Below are 14857 nucleotides of genomic sequence, written 5' to 3'. Positions count from 1 at the left end.
TTATCATCAAACTACATTCAAGAAATATTAGTGTTAATAAATAATCATTTTAGTTTTTTTGACTTTTGGTCAAACTATGGTCAAATCTGGTCAAACTGTGGTCAAACTATGGTCAAACTACTTATTCAAGAAATATTACTATTACTAAATAATAATTATTTTTTAGAATAATAGTTTCAAAATCAAATGGTGAAACATGTGACTTCATGCTCAATCTAAACTCCTGAGGTTAATAGGATTGACAGCTTACAATTGTCAGGTAAACAACAAGTGCAGACTTGGAAACTAGGGGGAATAGAACTCGGAAGTTAAGCTTGCTCAGACTAGAGTAGTGAGAGGATGGGTGACACGCCGGGAAGTTAGATGATTTGGAATGATGAGGGGTGATTAGGGCAATGATGACGAGTGATTAGAGACTAAATCGTCAAATAATTCAGAAATTTGAAAATAAAAAAATCAATTTTTTTTCAAAAAAATTAAAAAATGCAACGCGTGGGCTCGTGCCACATGGTGGGCCTTTGGATTGATAAATCTTAGATCATCCACTTGAGGGAAATTTGCTACTGGCCTACAAACCTCTGCACTTGGAGGCCCACAACATCTACAAGAAGAAGGTTGTGTAGTAGACATCAAGCTCTTTTCTGGCGTCGTTGCCGGGGAGGTGAGTGCTTGAAGGTATATCTTTAGATCTTGCAATCGAATCTTTTAGTTTCTTGTTTTACCACTAGTTTAGTTTATAAAATAAAATTACAAAACAATGGAATTGAGTTTGCCTCATATGCTTCACTTTTTAATATCTTTCGTAAGTATGATGAAAAGGAAAATTGTGTTCAAGTGCTAGAAGAAGAAGTCTATAAAATGTTTGGTACTAAATATTTGAATGATGAGCATGATTGCAATGTTGTTAGTATGAACTCTTTGAATATCCACAGTACTAATGATGATTGCACTAGTTATGATGAAAATGTCTCTTATAAGCATGTCAACTTTTGTGAAGTGCATAGAGTTTGCAAGTACACACCAAATAGGGAAGATAGATTTTACAAGAAGCATAAGTATTTAGAAACTAAATGGTTGTAAGAGAGGCTAAATGCTTGCGCTGAAAATTTAAATCTTGTCCTTGTGAACTTTGCAATGGACGTGATCATTTAAATCTCCAATGCAAATTGTTTCATGATCGAATCATGTCCAAAAATTGTGATGACTTGATTTCCCTTGTGCATCATAATGCACTTAGTGTGCTATTGGTTTATGAAGAAATGAAACGTATGACTAAGGATATTCCAGAATTTGTCCTCGATAATGTTCTTGATTTTGATCTAGAGGAAATTTATATGTATTGTGCGGTGAATTGCATTGAAAATCCTTATATTGCCAATTACATAAAGATAAGGAAACAAACAGAAGATGGAGAGAATATGAATGAAAGGGAAGAGGTTTTCCAATATCCTCCTATTATTTCTTATGATGAATCAGGTAACGAGGAGGAGATTTCTATTCAACCGATCTCATTAATAAGGAGCTCCAAAAAGAGGATTAAACCCACACATAATGTGGAGAAGAAAAAGAAAAGACGGAGAAGCAAAGGTAAAAAGGTATCCCTCCCAAATGATGCTGCTCCTGTTATGGTTATGCCTACTACTCATTATGATGATAATAATTGCTATACTATTGGTGCTATCCATACTATTAATGATGAGAGTGATTATGCTTATGATGTGCAAAGGCCCAAGCTTGGGGATGCTATGTTTGATGAAAATGACATGTTTGAGAATTTATTTGATGCAATTAATGTTTGTCCCAAGCTTGGCGATGCTATGCTTATTGAAGATGATATTTCTAACCTCCCAAGTTTTGATATGCAAATTTACTATGATGATAGCATGCCTCCTATTTATGATGATTATATTGCTGAAAGTGGGTCTGGAAGTGTGTCAACTTTAGGAAGTAATGACCCCATTATTTTGGAATGTGTTGAATCTTATTGTGATAATTATGAAAGTGGATTTGGAGAGGTCATGACTTTATTTAGTAATGATTCCACTATTTTGGAAGAGGTTTCAATTGATTTTGATGAGAACAAAGTTGCTACTTATGATGATAATTGTGATGACACTTATGTTATAAAATTTGTGATGATTATATTTATAAAACTTGTCATGATTATGATTACCCCTTTTTCTGAATATTACTCTTTTAATGTGGAAACAATTTATAGTATTCGAGTTTCTTATGATACTCTCACTATTCCGAATGAGAAGAAATTTGCTTATGTGGAGAGTAATAAAATTTCTATGCTAGTGGCTCATGAAAAGAATGCTTTATGTGATAGTTATATTGTTGAATTCATTCATGATGCTTCTGAAATTTATTATGAGGGAGGAATATATGCTTGTAGAAATTTTCATAATGTAAATTTTCCTCACTATGAGTTGAAAATCTTGAACATATGCTTGTTTTGTCTTCCTATGGTAGTTGATTCTTATTCCCATAAGTTATTTGCTCAAAAAATCCCTATGCATAGGAAGTGGGTTAGACTTAAATGTGATAGTCATATTCTTCATGATGCTCTCTTTGTGTTTCAATTCTTATCTTTTATGTGAGCATCATTGAAATCATTATGCCTAACTAAAAAGGCATTAAAGAAAAGCGCTTTTGGGAGACAACCCAATATTTACCCTTACTGTTTTTCTGTGCTCACATGATTATGCTACTGTAGTAATCATGTTTTATAGCTTTTGTTTCAATAAAGTGCCAAGTAAGACCTTTGGGGTGGCTTATGGTAATAGTTGATTTGATCTTGCTGAAAAACAGAAACTTTGGCGCTCATGAAAACAATTTTCTTAATTCACAGAAGCGTGATTTTAAGTTGATTCTTTTTGTAGAAGATTCATAAACAAATTCTTTAGGACTTCCTAATTTCTCAGGATTTTTGGAGTTACAGAAGTATTCAAGAGTTACAGATTACTACAGACTGTTCTGTTTTTGACAGATTCTATTTTATATGTGTTGTTTGCTTATTTTGATGAATGTATGAATAGTATCGGAGGGTATGAACCATGGAGAAGTTGGAATACATTATATATAACACCAATATAAATTTAGAATGAGTTCATAATAGTACCTAAGTGGTGATTTTATTTTCTCATACTGACGGAGCTTACGAGTTTTCTGTTGAGTTTTGTGTTGTGAAGTTTTCAAGTTTTGGGTAAAGATTCGATGGACTATGGAATAAGGAGTGGCAAGAGCTAAGCTTGGGGATGACCAAGGCACCCCAAGGTAATATTCAAGGACAACCAAGAGCCTAAGCTTGGGGATGCCCTGGATGGCATCCCCTCTTTCGTCTTCGTTCATCGGTAACTTTACTTGGAGCTATATTTTTATTCACAACATGATATGTGTTTTGCTTGGAGCGTCATTTTATTTTATTTTGTTTTGCTTGCTGTTTGAATAATATCACAAGAACTGAAATTCTTAAATGTTAGAGAGTCTTCACATAGTTACATAATTATTCGACTACTCATTGATCTTCACTTATATCTTTCGGAGTAGTTTGTCGTTTACTCTAGTGCTTCACTTATATCTTTTAGAGCACGGCGGTAGTTCTGTTTTGAAGAAATTGATATCTCATGCTTCACTTATATTAATTTGAGAGTCTCTAAACAGCATGGTAATTTGCTTAGGTTATGAATTTAGTCCTAATATGATGGGCATCCAAGAGGGATATAATAAAAACTTTCATATAAATTGCATTGAATACTATGCGAAGTTAGATTCTTTATGATTGTTTTGAATATGAAGATGGTGATATTAGAGTCATGCTAGTGGAGTAGTTGTGAATTTGAGAAATACTTGTGTTGAGGTTTGTGAGTCCTGTCGGGGATATACCCCGCGGTGTAACCCGGCCGGAAGTATAACCCGGCCGGACTTGGCGACTCACTAATGACCTGCCCTGGCTGGACGACACACTAAGTGACCCGCCCGATCCTGGCGGCTTATGGGTGACCTGGCAAGCGGATCAGAGGAGCGACAAGACCCGGGGGCCCAGAAGGCTCAAGGCCCAGAAGGCCGGCTTATGTTGTGATAGGCCGGCTTAAGAGGGAAGGCGTGAGGAATATCTCCCTTACAAGGAATCAAGACCCGGACTTCTATCCGGCTTGTAGTACAAGATAGGCTAGTCCGTGATTTTCCAAGACCCGGACTTGTGGGGCCAGCACACGGTGGTGTTGAGTTCTTGGAGGGATCTCTCCCAAGGGTCGAGAAGTTCGTGATTTTCGGGAGGAGGAAATTTCTGTTCAGAAGGATCCGCGTCAGTTTCAGATTAGCCAGTCTGGATTGGCAATATACGAGATTTGAGAAACTAGGGTTCAGCGTCCTGTGCGCCGCCGCCGACGCGGCTTGGCGAGCCGAAGCTAGATCGATAAGGGAAACCGAGACCGATAAAATTCTATTGCCGATTCAACTCGTATGTGGAGATTGACCAGAAGCGGCCCGCCGAGCCGCTGTTCCTGCATGTTTCACTGTTGTTGCTGGGTCACGTCAAGCCATCAATCAACCGGATCAAGTACTACAGGAATACTACTTTCTCACCGGATGCTACTACGACCCGGAGGTGATAGCGTTTGACCCGGAAGTGGAGATAACGTTAAACCCGGTCTTGACATGCTGCTTTACTTCGCCGACGTCGCTTCAGGGTCGCCATCGTCGCGCCCTGACGGCCGTTTCAGCCGCTGCCTCTGATGAGCCGCCTCTGTTGCGTTGAACGGATCATCCGTCGTCCGAACAATCAGGTGATATCTATCTATTTACGTTTATTTTATTTAGCATATATTACTTTTGTCAAAGGACAATTACTCTGGCTTGCGATGTTTTTGATATAGGATAATTGTTCACTATATCGACACGCCATGAACGACTCGCCCGTCTGTTCTCGCGGCCGATTCACGCGTCTGCGCCGGCTAGCACTAGTACTCCATATTGGGTTAATTTTCTTCGGAGAGCAGTCTGTGTAAATCGGAGGAAACACACATACGTGGAGACCAATTGCGCGTTAATGGCCGCACCCGCATGCGTCCAAAATAAACAAATCAGGTGTTATTTCTTCTATATATTTTCATAATACACTTTAATTACTTGGAGCACAACTACTCTATTCTATGGTGTTTTTTATGGGCAGGGTAACCATTTACTACAAAGGTTGTATTATACCGCGGATGTGGACCAAGCCGGCTTATAATGCCGTGGCCGTCTCTCGCGATCACGCCGGTTTACAACAAGGAGGACGAATCGTCCGTCCGCACCGGTTTACAAACGCTGCGGCTGATTCATCTGTCTGCTCTCATGGCCGACTCACCCATGAATGATTTCAACTTAACCTAGTGATCGTCAGCTTCATGGCTGATTATTTCGCGTCTGACACATCAGGTGATATCCGTTTTAAATATATTTTATTGGCACATATTATTTTTGTCAAAGAACAAGTTTATCTTTGCCTTGGTCTGCAATATTGTTTATACAGGACAATTATTTATGACAAAAAAGTGATATTATACCGTGGAGATGGAGGCACGCCAACATCTTTTGGCACAGGTGGTCGTCATTGCTCAACGGACTCCCGCACCGGCTTACAACGCCGTGGCTGTCTCTCGCGACCACGCCGGCTTAGAACAAGGAGACAACTTACCCGTCCGTACCGGCTTACAACGCCACGGCCGGTTCATCTATCTATGCTGCTTCTGATGTTACGGTCGTCTTTACCGTCCGTCTCTCACGGCCTGGTCTACATCGACACACCGAACCGCACTTGTCTGGATGAGCTGTTTATTGAGTATGAGCAAGTCACTACTTGGGAAGCCCGGTTTTCTTCCAACAAATTAGAGGCAAATTATCATATATTATCAGCCGCCGTCTCCACTGGATGGTTCAATGGGCAGGTGCACAAGTCGCCGCCACTACAGTTTGGTTAACTTCAAACAACCAATTGGAAGGAACCATTGGCCGAGTTGCTGACACGGCTCATACGGGATCATTTATAACCCGCCGCAGTCACCTCAACCTTCTGTGCATAATCACTGGCCTCACATGTCAGGTGAAATCCATCCAATATATTTTATATTACATATTATTTTCTTCAAACGAGCAATTACTTTGGTTTGCAAGCTGTCCCATGCAGGATTCAAACCGGTCTATATAACGGTTACTTATGGAGAATCTCAAGCCAACTCCTCGAGTCGTCTTGAGACTCGGGGGCTATGATGGTATGACTCGGCAAAATTAGTCAGTTTCAATAAATTCAAGAACTCCAGGTCATTAAAGGGAAAAATAACCCGACTCGGAGATTGCTGCTAGATTGATGAAAATTTAAAGGCTGTCAGAAGATCTTCAGCTCAAAATAAGGATTCTGGTTTAAAATCCGATTCAAGAGACATCTTTCTCCCACAAAGCACCGAAGCTCTCAAAACCGGTTCGAAATCCGGCCCAAGGTAAATTTGTCCCTCACAAATTTTTGAAGCTCTCAAATCCGGTTTAAAATCCGATTCAAGGTAAATTTGTCCCTCACAAATTTTTGAAGCTTTCAAATCCGGTTTAAAGTTCCGGTTTAAAAAGAATTAATCTCTCGCAAGTTCGAGTTCTAAGAAAAATTAAAGGTTGCCAAAAAGAACTTGCTGCCATGATGCGCGGTTCAAACATAGGTATCCTGCCTTACGACTTATCTTATTATGGTCACTTGGGGGCTTCCTGCTCATCGGGCATAGCTATCAGTACCCTCTGGATCGGCGCAATGCCAAAAAAATTAAGGTCATTTGGGGGCTTCCTGTTCAAACATAGGTCGTATTCGAACCAAAGAGAACATAGCTGTCGATACCCTTTTGATTAGGAAACTGCTGAACCTACTTGGGGGCTTCTTGATCGTATCCGAATCATAGCTCAACCCCTTTGGGAATCGACGTGGATCGTATTCGAATCAGGGTCGTTAAACAACTCTTATGGTCACTTGGGGGCTTCCTGTTCGAACATAGGTCGTATTCAAACCAAAGAGAACATAGCTGTCGATACCCACTTGATCGGCATCGCCAAAGCCACTGGGGGCTATATGATCGTATTCGAATCTTAGCTTAACCCCTTTGGAATGGTTTACTGATCGTATCCGTATCAGAAGCCTCAAAAAGTTTTATTCTGTCTCTGGTAAAGTTATTTGCAGCCACAATTATTTAACTTGAGACCTTTTTGGGATTATATCTCAAATATATGTAAGTGTTTTATGCTTAACCCGGCTTGACTTTTGACTATAAGTCGCCAGTTCATTACAATCATCATCTATGTGGAAGCATTGGCTTCTAAGGATTGGGTCATCACCCTTACTGCAGAGGTCATATAAGCCGGGCAGTACAAATACAATGTCACAGTGGTTATATGTGAGATATTATGACCCGCCCTGGTTTTTGACGATAAGTCGCCAGGGCATATGTTGTTTAAACTCTCTGCAGGATTTGCAGAAATATGACATATAAATGATTAAGTTCAAGCTCATTACCAAAGTTGATGCTTCAAAATGATTATCCGTTCTGGATTTTTCCTCAAAAGGCTATAAGCCGCCGGGTCATAAAAATTCCGGTTTACAATGAAGGCGTATTAAATCGCCATCGGCCAAGAGCCGCCGGGTATTTAAACTCCGGATTTACTTGTCAACAGATAAGGTATTTGAATTCTTTAAATAGCCAAACTTGGCTGGATTTTCGTTATGATATTGAATGATTGAGGTTCTCAAACCGGGTTATTCAAATCTTTAATAGCCAACATGGCTGGATTTTCATGATGATGTTGAATGATTGAGGTTCTCAAACCGGGTTATTTAAATCTTTAATAGCCAACATGGCTGGATTTTCATGATGATATTGAATGATTGAGGTTCTCAAACCGGGTTATTCAAATCTTTAATAGCCAACATGGCTGGATTTTCATGATGATATTGAATGATTGAGGTTTTCATACCAGATTATATTATTCAAATCTTGAGTAGCCAACATGGCTGGATTTCTATTGTGATTATCAATAACCAGTGCTATGATTGAGGTTTTCAAAGTCGCTTTAGTGCAACGATTATTATTTTTATCAATGGATATGATTTATTCTACAATGGAAGGAATAGTCCCGAGTCGCTGCAGGCTTACGACCCGGCACTTGGGGGCTATATTGTTCAGATTGTGATTATATCAAATATGCAAGTCCCATGTCACTGCCAGCATACACCATAGCACTTGGGGGCTAATGTAAAGTCATTTTTTGATCAACTTATTGAGCCGGCCCTTGGGGGCTACCAATTGCTCCTATCAAAAATTCAAGGTACACAAGCATTAATCCAATATATTGAACGGTCCACTATTTAGTTGGTGTAGTACAAAGCTCTTAACCTTGTGGACGTGGGTTCAAGCCCCATGGTGGAGGCTATATTATATGATGTTGTTATCAATTATATACAAAGTCCCAGCTCAGTATTATCTTACTAAGCCGGCCCTTGGGGGCTACACATTGCTGTTCAAATTTACATGGTTATATCTACAAAGTCTCTGCTCATTATTTGCATAATGACCCGGCCCTTGGGGGCTACACTGGTTGAAGTTTTCATGAGTATAAAGAAATTACAAGTCTCAGGTTGCTGCAAGCATGACAACCCGGCACTTGGGGGCTACATGTGTGGAATATTCAGTTTATATGATTGAGATGAATAAACCGGATTTCTTCAAGGTTGCAACATTTATTGGAGCAAGTTTTAAACCATCACTTTGTTCTGCTCAAGACTTGGGGGCTACAGGTAATATGGATATAAGGGAGAAAAAATCTTCAAATTATCAGTGTTGAGCAAATCAGGAGGATCAATTACATAAACCAGTGTCAACAACAATTATGACCCGGCATCGTCTGTTTTATAATCAGACAGTTTTTTTGGTAATGATAAACTGGCAAGTTTTACATCTTCAAGCCGGCTGAATATCAGATGAGTATTTAAAGAATAAAATTATTTAACCCGGCGCCTTGGAAGCCGACTCAAGTGGATTATTCTTCACAATATTTTTCTGTGAGAAACCAAGATCAGTAAATTGAGTATGAAGCTAGCTTAGTTGACCCGGATTTTCTAAGAAGAAGGAAATGACAAGGACTTAAGGATGTTCAGGTGCCGGTTTACAAGAGTTCTTAACCCGGAGTACAACCTGTCAAATTGGTTCTTGTGTTTATTTTGCAGCATAAGTTTACCATGTATAAATCCAAGCTAAAGTTGGGGGCTAATGTCGGGGATATACCCCACAGTGTAACCCGGCCGGAAGTATAACCCGACCGAACTTGGCGACTCACTAATGACTTGCCCTGGCTGGACGACACACTAAGTGACCCGCCCGATCCTGGCGGCTTATGGTTGACCTGGCAAGCGGATCAGAGGAGCAACAAGACCCGGGGGCCCAGGAGGCTCAAGGCCCAGAAGGCCGGCTTATGTTGTCATAGGCCGGCTTAAGAGCAAAGGCGTGAGGAATATCTCCCTTACAAGGAATCAAGACCCGGACTTGTATCTGGCTTGTAGTACAAGATAGGCTAGTCCTAGTCCTACTAGGACTCCACATATAACCCGCCCCTCTAACTTATATAAAGAGGGGCAGGGCTCCCCAAAGAAGGACAAGCAATAAGAAACAATATCTAGGGCTAGACACAAGGAGGATAGCCGGCTTACGGCGACTCCCTCATGATCATAATGAGACCTAGCCACAAACAGTATGTAGGGTTATTACCAGATGATGTTTCCCGAGGCCCGAAGCTGTCTAAATCCTTGTCTTGCGTGTTGCGTCTACTCGTCCCGATCAACCCCTCCCAAGCTACCACATAGATGCGTTGACCTCGCGAGTAAGTCCGGACACTAAGGACATCTGACGTGTTAATTCCACGACAAGTCCCGTAGCATGCACGTATGGCGAACCATTGTGTAACAAATTTGGAGCATGAGGTATTCATTGATTGTCTTCCTTATGAGTGGCGGTTGGGGACGAGCGATGGTCTTTTCCTACCAATCTATCCCCCTAGGAGCATGTGCGTAGTACTTCGTTCAATGACTAATAGATTTTTGCAATAAGTATGTGAGTTCTTTTTGACTAATGTTGAGTCCATGGATATACGCACTCTCATCCTTCCACCATTGCTACCCTCTCTTGTAACGCGCAACTTTCACCGGTACCATAAACCCACCATATACCTTCCTCAAAACAGCCACCATACCTACCTATTATGACATTTCCATAGCCATTTCGAGATATATTGCCATGAAACTTTCCACCGTCCTGTTTATTATGACACACTTCATCATTGTCATATTGCTTTGCATGATCATGTAGTTGACATCATATTTTTGGCAAAGCCACAGTTCATAATTCTTTGATACATGCCACTCTTGATTCATTGCACATCCCGGTATACCGCCGGAGGCATTCATATAGAGTCATATTTTGTTCTAGGTATAGATTTGTAAGTAAATAAAAGTGTGATGATCTTCGTTATTAGAGCATTGTCCTAGTGAGGAAAAGATGATGGAGACTATGATTCCTACACAAGTCAGGATGAGACTCCGGACGAAAAAAGGCAAAAAAATGAGAGAAAAAGAGAGAAGGGGCAATACTACTATCCTTTTAGCACACTTGTGTTTCAAAATAGCACCATAATCTTAAAAGTCTCCTATGTTGTCACTTTCAAATACTAGTGGGAATTTTTCATTATAGAACTTGGCTTGTATATTCCAATGATGGGCTTCCTCAAATTGCCCTAGGTCTTCGTGAGCAAGCGAGTTGGATGCACACCCACTTAGTTTCTTTTTGAGATTTCATACACTTATAGCTCTAGTGCGTCCGTTGCATGGCAATCCCTACTCACTCCCATTGATATCTATTGATGGGCATCTCCATAGCCCATTGATACGCCTAGTTGATGTGAGACTATCTCCTTCTTTTTGTCTTCTCCACAACCACCATATTCTATTCCACATATAGTGCTATGTCCATGGCTCACGCTCATGTATTGTGTGAAAGTTGAAAAGGTTTGAGAATATCAAAAGTATGAAACAATTGCTTTGCTTGTCATTGGGGTTGTGTAGGATTTGAGTATTTTATGTGATGAAGATGGAGCATAGCCAGACTATATGATTTCGTAGGGATAAGCTTTCTTTGGCCATGTTCTTTTAAGAAGACATAATTGTCTTGTTAGTATGCTTGAAGTATTATCGTTTTTATGTCAATATTAAACTTTTGTTTTGAATCTTATGAATTTGAATATTCTTGCCACAATAGAGAAGATTACATTGATAAATATGTTAGGTAGCATTTCACATCAAATTTTTTGTTTTTATCATTTACCTACTCGAGGACGAGCAGGAATTAAGCTTGGGGATGCTTGATATGTCTCCAGCGTATCTGTAATTTTTGATTGTTCCATGCTATTATATTATCCATCTTGGATATTTTATATGCATTTGTATGCTATTTTATATGATTTTTGGGACTAACCTATTAACCTAGAGCCCAGTGCCAGGTTTTATTTTTTCCTTGTTTTTGAGTATCGTAGAAAAGGAATACTAAACGGAGTCCAATTGACCTGAAAATTTAGGGAGCATACTTTTGGACAAGAAGAAGCCCACAAAGCATCAAAGATGGACCAGAAGAGTCCCGAGGCCACCACGAGGGTGGAGGGCACACCCTACCCCCCCTGGGCGCGCCCCCTACCTCATGGCTACCTCATGGACCCCCTGACTTGTTCCCAATGCCAACACCTCTTATATATCCCCAAACATCCATAACAGAATGGAGATCGGGAGTTCCGCCACCGCAAGCCTCTGTAGCCACGAAAAACCTATTAGGACTCTGTTTTGACACCCTGCCGGAGGGGGGAGTCATCACCGGTGGCCATCTTCATCATCCCGGTGCTCTCCATGACGAGGAGGGAGTAGTTCACCCTCGGGGCTGAGGGTATGTACCAGTAGCTATGTGTTTGATCTCTCTCTCTCTTTCTCTCTCTCTCTCTCTCTCTCTCTCGTGTTCTTGATATGGCACGATCTTGATGTATCGCGAGCTTTGCTATTATAGTTGGATCTTATGATGTTTCTCCCCCTCTACCTTCTTGTAATGGATTGAGTTTTCCCTTTGAATTTATCTTATCAGATTGAGTCTTTAAGGATTTGAGAACACTTGATGTATGTCTTGCATGAGCTTATCTATGGTGACAATGGGATATTCACATGATCTACTTGATGTATGTTTTGGTGATCAACTTGCGGGTTCAGTGACGTTGTGAACTTATGCATAGGGCTTGGCACACGTTTTCGTCTTGACTCTTCAGTATAAATGTTGGGGCACTCTTTGAAGTTCTTTGTGTTGGTCCGAATAGATGAATCTGAGATTGTGTTATGCATATCGTATAATCAAACCCGCGGATACTTGAGGTGACATTGGAGTATCTAGGTGACATTAGAGTTTTGGTTGATGTGTGTCTTAAGGTGTTATTTTACTATGAACTCTACGGATGTTTGTGACACTTATAGGAATAGCCCAATGGATTGACCGGAAAGAATAACTTTGAGGTGGTTTCGTACCCTACAATAATCTCTTCTTTTGTTCTTCAATATTAGTGACTTTGGAGTGACTCTTTGTTGCATGTTGAGGGATTGTTATATGATCTAATTATGTTATCATTGTTGAGAGAACATGCACTAGTGAAAGTATGAACCCTAGGCCTTGTTTCGAAGCATTGCAATATCGTTTTTACTCACTTTTATTATTTGCTACCTTGCTGTTTTTATATTGTCAGATTACAAAAACCTATATCTACCATCCATATTGCAGTTGTATCACCACCTCTTCGCCGAACTAGTGCACCTATACAATTTACCGTTGTATTGCGTTTGTTGGGGACACAAGAAACTATTTGGTATTTGGTTGCAGGGTTGATTGAGAGAGACCATCTTCATTCTACGCCTCCCACGGATTGATAAACCTTATGTCATCCACTTGAGGGAAATTTGATATTGTCCTACAAACCTTTACACTTGGAGGTCCAACAACGTCTACAAAAATAAGATTGTGTACTAGACATGGGGGGGTGAAAGTGTAGATCCGTGGCCAATAAATCTAAATATCCTCATAATCAGATTCTACACACTGATTTTGCACCAGTTTTAGAGGCCGGTTGTACCACATGATAGGTCTTAGATGATGGTTGGACCACGATGACTGGTCTGAGGGGATGGTTTTACCATGTGGACATTCGTGTTGGTATTTTTTTATTAGTTTTGCTAAAGCACATCTAGATGTGACTATGTATTGCACATCTAAATCTTATGTCATTGATATTACGCTAAGATTTGTGAAAACATGCGAACCAACCTGCGGTTAGATGGTCAGAGGGACTATGGTATCCCCAGCCCACGAGGGTTCAAATCCTAGTGTTCAGTGGGAGGAGACGTTCCCGTCGAAGACGAGGTGCCTACGGTGACTTCGTAAATTTCAAGATGATATGCCGGCTCAGTCTTTCGAAGGTGCTCATAGGGGTAGGATGTGTGCATGTGTACGTTCATAGGGGTGAGTGTATGCGCGTGTATATGAGCGCTTGTGTTTGTACTGATATTCAAAAAAAATAGATTCGGAAAAGCATTTTTTTCTTCTAGCTTGATTGAATCACTTAGATGTGCAATAACTATGGCACATCTAGATATGCCCTAGATTTGTTTATATGACGTTTTGGTTCAAATATCTTGTTGTAAGAAAAACAAAGTTTTTTTATGAAGGTAAATTGACATTACGTTTGAGCACAGTACATGCCTAGTCAAAGAAGGTTTGCTTATAGAAAAATACGAACATTATGTTTGTAAGAAAAACATCAAATACGAAAATAAATACTTACATAGGAGTGCATTTAGCATGGTGAAACGCGCACCAAAACTGTGCTTTACCCCTACTCCCTCTGTCCTTGAAAGTGTATACTTCCAACTTTCTTGGAGGGTGAAACTACATCAAAGTTTGACCGAGTTTGTGCAAAAGTATATCAATATTTGTGAAACCAAATATGTTATGATGAAAATATATTTTATCATGAATCTAATGCAACTAATTTGATGGCATAAATGTTGATGTATTATTGTATAAATAGGGTCAAACATAAAAAAGTTAATTTTCTAGCAAAAATTGGAAGTACACTCTTTTAAGGATGGAGGGAGTAGATGTCTAGTCAGCAGTTGCGGCCAGTAACCTGCAAATTAAAGTCTAATTCCATATAGCTCAGTTAACTTAGAAATAACTTTCTTTCCAGTCAATAACTCGACGTCAACTCCAGTCCGATAAGATATTCTCTCGCTCATTTTATATTTGCACGAATTTTGTACCTAAATCAGATGGTTCTTAGAAGTGACTTAGTAATAGTTATTTGTCAGATGTCTAACAAATAGCACAAATAGAACAGAAAAAAAATATGTATCATGCACTGGGTCGCAGAAGCAATGAAATCTACTATGATGTTCACCCTAGATTGGAATTAGACTTGGGACATATTAGATTACATCAAAGGAGGAGAAATGCTTCCTTAGATGCTCAAGTTCAACCGTGCCTGTGTTTGGATTATGATACCTCAACTCCTTCATGCGAACAACGTCCTTGGCAGCTTTGGTTTGGAGATCATAGCTAATGAGACAACACAACACCTCATCTTGAACACGATGTCACCATCAAACACTGCAATGGGAGATAGAGACGCTAGACCACACGCCAGGGCACTGACTTTGTAGCGCAGATCCCATCTCGGATTGTTGATGTCGTCGCACATCCGCATCTCGGTTGTG

This window comes from Triticum aestivum, chromosome 3B (genome assembly GCF_018294505.1).
Source record: "Triticum aestivum cultivar Chinese Spring chromosome 3B, IWGSC CS RefSeq v2.1, whole genome shotgun sequence".
NCBI classification, from domain to species: domain Eukaryota; kingdom Viridiplantae; phylum Streptophyta; class Magnoliopsida; order Poales; family Poaceae; genus Triticum; species Triticum aestivum.
This window is presented reverse-complemented; position numbering follows the sequence as displayed.